Source organism: Prionailurus bengalensis, chromosome E3, assembly GCF_016509475.1.
Source record: "Prionailurus bengalensis isolate Pbe53 chromosome E3, Fcat_Pben_1.1_paternal_pri, whole genome shotgun sequence".
In the NCBI taxonomy this organism is placed as follows: domain Eukaryota; kingdom Metazoa; phylum Chordata; class Mammalia; order Carnivora; family Felidae; genus Prionailurus; species Prionailurus bengalensis.
Window position 1 is genome coordinate 20,411,552 of NC_057357.1, and position 8,303 is coordinate 20,419,854.

Sequence of the window (8,303 nt, forward strand, 5' to 3'; positions counted from 1 at the left end):
ACTTACCCCGTCCCATTCATCCTCACAAGGACCCCTTTTATAGCAGATGGTGAAACTGAGGTCCAGGGAAAGTGAAGGGTATAGCAGAGCCAGGATTTAAACCCAGACGTGTCTGCAATATCCAGGCACTTCTCCAGGAATCACACCTGGGAATGTCAGTGCACTGCTGGAGTTCTGGGGTCCTGAGAGGATGCGTGGGGAGGTTTGAGGCAATAAAGCCACCATCACATCCTTTAAAAGACACTCAAGTGTTCCCTCTGACTTCAGAGGCTTCAGAGCTGGTGTCCTCAGGCCCTCCTTCTAAGTGAACAGACAGCTCGTGCATTAATTCCATAAACATTTGCCGAGTTTCTCCCATGTTCCAGGTGTGGCAGGAGGGGCTGGTGCTACAGCAGTGAACAGAAAAACCTGCCCTGGGGCGCCTGGGTGGCTCAGTCGGTTAAGCATCCGCCTCTTCATCTCCGCTCAGGTCATGATCTCAGGTTTCCTGAGTTCCAGCCCCGCACCCGGCTCTGTGCTGAAGGCACAGAGCCTGCTTGGGATTCTGTCTCAGCCTCTCTCTCTGCCGCTCCCCTGTTGTGCTCTCTCTCTCACTCTCTCTCTCTCTCTCAAAATAAATAAATAACCTTAAAAAAAGCCCTGCCCTTGGGGATTAAACAGTTTTGTAGATGGAAATAGACAAGACTCCCAGGCCAACAAATAAATGAGGGGACTATTTATAAATAAAATTCAGCCTAGTAAATGTGAAGATCCAGTTGACTTTATTAAATGATTGATGAATCAGGAGGCATCCCATCTAGCAAGTGGAGGGGAGCAAGGAAAGCATCATCTAAGCAAGGAATGTCCTCCTAAGGGGGGCGGAAAGGGGCCGCCAGTCTTGACCAGGAAATTCCACATTGACTGGTTAAAGGTTACGTTCCTGGAGGGTCGAAACTGCAGTTAGGTTAGGCAGGTATTAAGTCCTGGTTTGCTCAGAAGGCTAAGTGATGCCATTTAGAGGCTGTGAGTTTTTTGTGTTTTTTTTTTTTTTAAACAGGTCTCAATTTTGGATCGGTACAAGTCTGAAGGAAATTAATTAGGCTCTGTGATATTATGATATATCATAATCAGATACACACACACACACACACACACACACACACACACAAACTTGGTCTTTGTCCTCAGTTCCTAGCACAGAGCTCTTAAGACCCTTATAATTTATTGAGTGACGCAGTGCTAGTCCCCCATCTGGTCTTGGTCCCCAGTTCCTAAAGAACTTCTAAGAGCCTTGGAATCTCTGCAGTGATAACAGTTTTTTTTTTTTTTTTTTTGTATGCTGATGAATGGCTGGAGGGAGTACCTGATTCTTCCACAATGGGGGCTGCTTACCTACAAGACCAAGGCCAGACTAGACAGTTGGAAGTTTGAGCCCCACCCCCTGACCTCTCAGGAGAGGGAGGACTGGAGATGGCGTCCAATCACCAATAAATAGCTAATGATTTAATCAACTGTGCCTGTGTAACGGAACCTCCATAAAAACCTGAACAATGGGGTCTGGGGAGCTTCCAGGGGGGTGATCGCGTCAAGGTGCCAGGAGGGGGGACAAGCCTGGAGAGGGCTTGGATTCTCCATGCACCTGCCGTACCTCACACTATGTATCTCTTCCATCTGGCCGTTACTGAGTCGTATCCTTTTATAAGAAACCAGGCATCTAGTAAGGAAGCTGTTTTCGGGGGTTGTGTGAGTCATTCTAGCAAATTCTCAAAACTGAGGAGGGGCCGTGGGAACTCCTGATTTATAGCCCGTCTGCCGGAAGTACAGGAGGCCCGGGACTTGCCCCTGGCGTCTGATGTGGGGAGTCTTGTGGGACGGAGACCTTGATCCGTGGGGTCTGCGCCGACCGCGGGTGGTTAGCGTCAGAGCTGGGCTGGATTGTAGGACACCGGGATGGAGAATTGGTTGTTGTTGGGGAAAAAACTCCACACATCTTGGTGTTCAAAGCGTTTGGAGTGAAAAACAGAGGGTGACAGGTGGTTAGGGAAAGCCTCCCGGAACAGTGACACTTGGGCTGAGACCAGCTGTGTGAAAAATCCAGGCACAGCATCCCGGGCTGGAGAGAGCAGCAAGTAAGGTGGCATCGAGGAAGCCACAAGCTGGATGTGGCCAGAGGGTGGTGAGTAAGCAAAGGACGGAGGGCCCGGCAGGGGCTGGATCATAGGGGCCTTAGACCTATCAGTTGCTGTCCTGGGAGGAAACAGGAGGCACGCCCAGGGGAACTTGATAAAGGGACTGGCTACAAGGGTCTGGGTGGGGTTGACGGGTATTAACACAAAGTGACAAGCTCCCTGGGATCAGCAGCTGGGGCACCCTGGTGGCCACCCCTAGTCCTGAGGGGGCCATGGAGGAGCAGTTAAGGGAACCCAGGCGTTGTTGTACCTGTAGGAGGTCACCTGCAGCTTTCATCAAGAAGGGGGCCTGGTCACCGCCAACCTTTGGCCAAGCAGAGAGGAGGCTGGGGGGTAATGCCCCCACCTCTCTCTGCCCCTGCCCCCTGGTCTGCTGGCACCCCCTATTGACCGAATCCCCCAGAAGCCAGAGGGCAAAGGCTGATGTACTCCCTTCAGCTCTGCCTCTGGGGGTACCAGACAGGTGTCAAAGATGGGGAGTTATCTGGTGGACAAACAGGAAATACCCAGCACAGCCGTGGAAGCGGTGGCAGCCAAGTGCGTATTATTCTGAGTTCACTGAGAAGCCACCAAGGGGTCTGAACTGGGCAATGGCCCAATTTGGAAGTCCGCTGGCCTCTCTGGCTGCTCTCTGGGGAGTGGGTACAGCGGGGAGGCGCAGGGCAGGGAGAGCAGTTTGGAGGCTGTTCTTGTTGTCCAGTGGGTGACAACGGTAGCTGGGACCAGGGAGGGGGCAGTGAGGGCAGACAGAAGAGCGGGGCTCAGGGTTATACTCGACTTAAACTGGACAGGGATTGCTGGTGGATTGGCTGTCAGGAGGGGTGAGGCCACACGACGAGGGAGCCCGAGGCAGAGAATAACAGACGACTTAGAGCTCAGAAAGCTCCGGTGACACCCTCTGGACTTGTCCCTTTTGCCCACCCTTACCACGTCGTAGGGAAAGGAGACCTGGATGACAGCCTTAGGACAACTCTATGTGGCAGGTGTTTTTAGAACAAGTGAAGAATTCACACGTCAGAGAGGTTAAGATATCTGCCCAAGATCACACAGCAAGCAGGTACAGATGGGGATTTGGACGTGGGTCTGTCTGATTCACTGAGTACCCTGTGCAGGAAGATTTGATGGGGGTCTCTTGCCTTACGTGTCAGCCACAAACCGGGGCTTGTGCTGCCCAGGGAGATCTGCCCTCGAGACAGGCTGCAAGTACATCACCAACTCGGCCACCTGTGGCATGCCGGAATTTGGGCAGAGAAGTGGCCCTGGCAGGAGTTATTGGGGTTTCTAAAACTATTATTATTATTACAGAATTGGGGAACGATGAGGAAAACTAACATCTATAAAGCTCCTTTATATATTCATTCATCCTTGAGTTAAAAAATCCCTTTCTGGATTCCAGGCTTCTTGCTGGACAGGTCACTTGGATTATCTCATATCCCCCAAATGAACAACCCAGCTGAGGTGAGCTTCGTGCTTCACCCCTGTTTTGCGGGCCTCAGGGAATGAAGGCTCAGAGAGGGGAGTGACACATCCACCTCTTCCCTAAAGCACTTCCCACGGAGTCTCAGGCCAGCTGGGTGTCAGACTGTAGGGTGCTGGCCGTGGTTAGAAGCGTGGTGCTGAAATCAGGGCACTTTGTTCAAATCCCGGCTCTCCTTTGATAGAGGCGTGACCTCAGTTTCCACATCTGTCAAATGGGTCAGTAGCGGTATCTATCTGAAAGGCTGTTGCACGGATTGATGGAGACGAGGAATACAATTGAACAGAATAAGGGCTCAGGGCACCTTGACCATCATTGTGACCTCCGTTCCTGAAACCAGTGTCAATGCTTTGCGGGAGACTCTTCAGTCATCTCTGAGCTGCTTTAGCAGGTACCAGAGCTGTCACACCTGGTCGGGGGGACAGGTGCAGACGTTACACACATGTCAGAGTGCAACAGGTGCAGTGGCAAAGGGTTCAGATAAGAGCGGTGACAACAGGGTCCCCCGACGCCAGCCCTCTTTAGTGTATCACCTCATGTCATTTATTCCCCAGCACTTATTAGGGTCCAAAATCAGCTTGTGTGCGTTCCTTGGTTGACTTGTCACCTGCCTCCACCACTAAGCACCCTGTCCACCACTGTCCCCTCGCTGTCCAGCAAGCACAGTGCCTGGCCTCAGCAGACACTCAGTAAATACTGACTGCATGCAGGAACGAGTTGTCGGGTGAAATGAAGCCCCACGTGTTAATGTCATGCCTCTGGGCACCAAGGAGGGAGAGAGGAGACAGGTGGGGAGGGGTCGGGTGGGCTCAGCCTCTGAGGCCCCCTGAACCTTGCACACAGCCTGGGTCATCAAGAACGCTGTCAGTGACTGCCCCCTGGGGCCTCTTCAGAGGCTGATTCCCAACACTCCCCCACCAGCTCTGCAGCTATCTGAGGTCAGCTCCCAGGGTTCAAGGGAGAATTGCAGGTGTGGGGGTGGGATGAGGGTCCGGGCAGCTGACTATAGACAAGTGCCCTGGATAACCCTCTGGAGGCCTCAGTGTCTTTATCTGTAGGGTGGGAACGGGCACAGCATCTCCTGTCAGCAGCATGGCAGAGCCCTTTAGATAGTGAGCTCTCTGGATGGTCCTTCATGACTTAAAACCTGGGCTCTGACACTTTCTGGCTCTGTGCCCTTAACTCCTCTGGGCCTCAGTTTCCTATCTGCCAAGCGGGACGAATATCACCAACCTCATGGCTTCTGGCCGATAAAACAAGCTCCAGGTACGAAAGGTGCCTGGCAAAGAGAAAGCCCTCGGTCAGTATTAGCCGCGCCCCTTCAAGGGTCCCGGACCCAGCCCCCCCCCTCCCCCCTGCAACTCCCCGACCTCGGCCACCGCCAGGCCTGGGTGCTGCTCCTCCATGGGACCCTCTCTAAGCGGCGCCTCCAGCCTCCACTTTCCAAGATCTACCAGTGGCCGCTGGGCTGCAGCAAAGAGCTTCCCTCAGTGCTTCAGACGTGTTTCTGAAAAACGGGGAAAAACCTTCTCTGGATTGTTGCCTGCGGCAGACAGTTTAAATTAACTTAAACCGTTTCCTGCTCCCACCCCCATCTCGTTATCCTTTTTCACGGAGGCGAGAAGAGAAAACCTTTGCAGGAGAAGCCACGGGAGACGCTTCTCTCTCTCTTGCCTCCAGCGGATGCCAGACCGGGAGATGCTAAAGTTTGCAGTCGGCGCACCTCGGCGGGAGCGCGGGCCGCGGCCCCCGGGGCCGGTTGCTAGGGAACGCGCGGGCGGGGCGGGGCGGGAAACGGGGGGCGGGGGGCAGCGCGCGGGCCCGTGCGGCAGTGCCGCGCGCCGCCGCTAGGGTGCAGCAAGGCCCCGCGGATGCCCCGCGCCCGCTCCCGGTCGCGAATGCCGAGCACGTCCGGGCAAGGTGGCGGGAGGCACGAGCCGGCGGCGGCGCGGCGACCCGGGCGCGGCTCTGGCCTGCAGGGGCCGGAGGGCGCCGGCCTGAGACCCGTCTCTCCCGACCCTCGGCTCCCGCGGCCTGGGCCCCTGGGACCGGAGCTCGCCCAGGGCAGCGGCTCGCCGCCCTTTTGTCCGCGTTCATCTCTCCCGTAATTCATTAATTCGTGCTTTCTCTTTTCATCCCTTCAACCACTCCCCACACTACTATTCCTCCCCTCCCTCCCGCCTTGATTCTCGTCTTCCCGTCTTCCCTTCCTCCTTCCCTCCTTCTACCCGCCCACCCACCACCCATCCATTTTTTCGGTCCATCCATCCATCCATCCATCCATCCATCATCGTTCCGTTCCTTTTCCTTCTTTCTATCCACCCATCCATCCATCTCTCCACATTCTTCCCTCCCTCCCTCTCCTCCTTGCTTCTGCATTCTGGAGTGGGACTAACTTCAGAGTCCACTGCCAGCCATAAGTCTCTGGGCAAGTTAACTCGTCTGCCTCCCCCTCCGGCATCTGGGCAGTTGAGGACACCGGGCCAGCCTCACTCTCGGGCCGCTGCCAGGATGTAGTGACCACCCACAGAAGAATCTTGCACAAAGCCTGGCGCCTAGGGAGCGCCCAGTGCCAGGAGCAGCATGCTGCTCTGTTGTCCACTCCTGCTGGATGTTAGACTCCCGTACGGGAGCTTTGAAAGCAATGCCGATTCCGGTGCTTCTCTAGAAATTCTGGTGGAGCCCAGACACTGTAGCTTCTGCAGACTCTGTAGGTGATTAGAATGAGCAGCCGAGTGGAGACCTGCCGAGGAGACTATTTGACTGACGCCAACCAGCGCCAGGCTCTGTGCCAGGGGAACTGGGGATGAGGTGGGGGGAGTGGGGACCTCAGGGCCCTCCGCCTTCACCCGCCTCCCCTCCTCCTGCTCCCTGGTTCCTGGGAGTCCAGCCTGTCTGCAGCACTGCCCTCCCCTCAAGGAGCCAAGCACATGCATGCCCATAGGCCTTTGCACACACAGTCCCCTCTGACTAGAAAACACTACCTCCTGGGCAGATGCCCCTTCCCGGGGCAGCCTTCCCTGGCCACACTCTCCAGGCAGGCCACATCCCCTCCTTGCGCCCCCGGATCTGCTATTGCAGTGGCCTGTTTTTCTTGTCTGTCCTCTCCTGTGTGTAGACGCTTCCCCAGGGCAAGGCCTGGATTTGATTCTCCTGAGCGTGCCCAGCCTAGGCGCTGACGTGGGTTTAGTCACTGACGTGTCCGCTATGAGGATTTGGTTGTGATCAAACCAGCTGACACAGTTACCAGCAGATCCTACCGCTTGATCAACCCCCATTTCTCCAGGATCAGCCCGTCCGGCTGTCCAGTGGCCCTTCTGGGAGAGACTGCTTCCTGGGTGGGAGAGACTGCTTCCTGGGTGCGAGAGCTCCTCTCCTGAGAGGGGAAACAGTAAAGTGCTGGGGCCCAGGGACGTCTATTCAAGGGGAAAATGTCCTACCTCTGGCTTCTCACAGACCCAGCCTGTAGACAGAGCGTGGAAGCTTGACAAAGCAAGCCCCGCCCCCCACCCCCACCCCCACCCCAAGTTTTGTTTGGCGTGCATAGAGTTAATTTTCTTCCTGAGAAAAAAGGGTTGTCACCATTACAAAGCTGGTGTATTTTACACAAAAATGGGGATTTTTCACCTTGTCTTGGAAAACAAGAGCTCTGGCAACATACCGAAGCGCCCCCCCCCAACCCCCCTCTCCAACCTGTGTACCTGGCACCCGTGGGCTAGGGGGAGGGGTGAGGTGGATGAGGCAGCTGAGGCCCCAGAGAGGGCTGTGCACTTGGCAAGAGTCACACAGCAAGTGTTCGGAGGTGCCTGGGTCAGATAGCAGAGACACAGAGGGGTGATGGGTCCTTATGAAGGTCTCTTCTGGGGGGAAGACCTGAATGGAGAGGGGTCTGAAAATCATGAGAAGGAGATGGGGTTCTGGGACTCTTCCATCTGAGAGAGGAGATGCCTCGGGGAGTGAAGTGGGGGCAAGAATGGTTGTTTCCAGGTGGGAAGGGTGTTCTCTGTGCCTTTAGGGGGCCACAGCCAGCATTCACCTAGCGCTTTTGTGTGCCAGGCACGATGCAAAGCGTGTCCCATGTGGCATCCTTCATAACAGCCAAAGAAAGAGACACATTCGGTGCGCCTGGGTGGCTCAGCCCGTTAAGTGTCCGACTCTTGATTTCGGCTCAGGTTGTGATCCCTGGGTCATGCGATCAAGCCCCGCTTCGAGCCCTGCATTGGGCTCCATGCTAAGCTTAAGACTCTCTCCCTCCCTCTCCCTCTGCCCCTCCAAGCCTTGTGCTCTCTCTTTCAAAATAAATAAATAAACTTTAAAAAATAGGCACATTTGCAACCCTCCTTTTGGTAAGAAACGAAGGCTCGGAGAGGTTTCACAAATTGCCTAGGGTCTCTGTGGTCGACTTTACCATTGGCATGAATATTTTGCTTTTTTTTTCTCCTTCCCGGGTACACTTAAAAGTACATTTCCCAGCCCCTTGCAGGTGGGCCTGGCCATAGGACTAGTTCTGGCCAATGGACTGTGGGGTGGAAGTGATGGGTGCCTGTTTCGGGCTGAAGCTGGGACACCCCCTCGTAATTACAGAGTCTGTCTCTCTCTGCCTGTCCACCCACCCAGGTGGTGAGGGACGAGGCTTTGTTGAGGTGGCTGGACAGTTC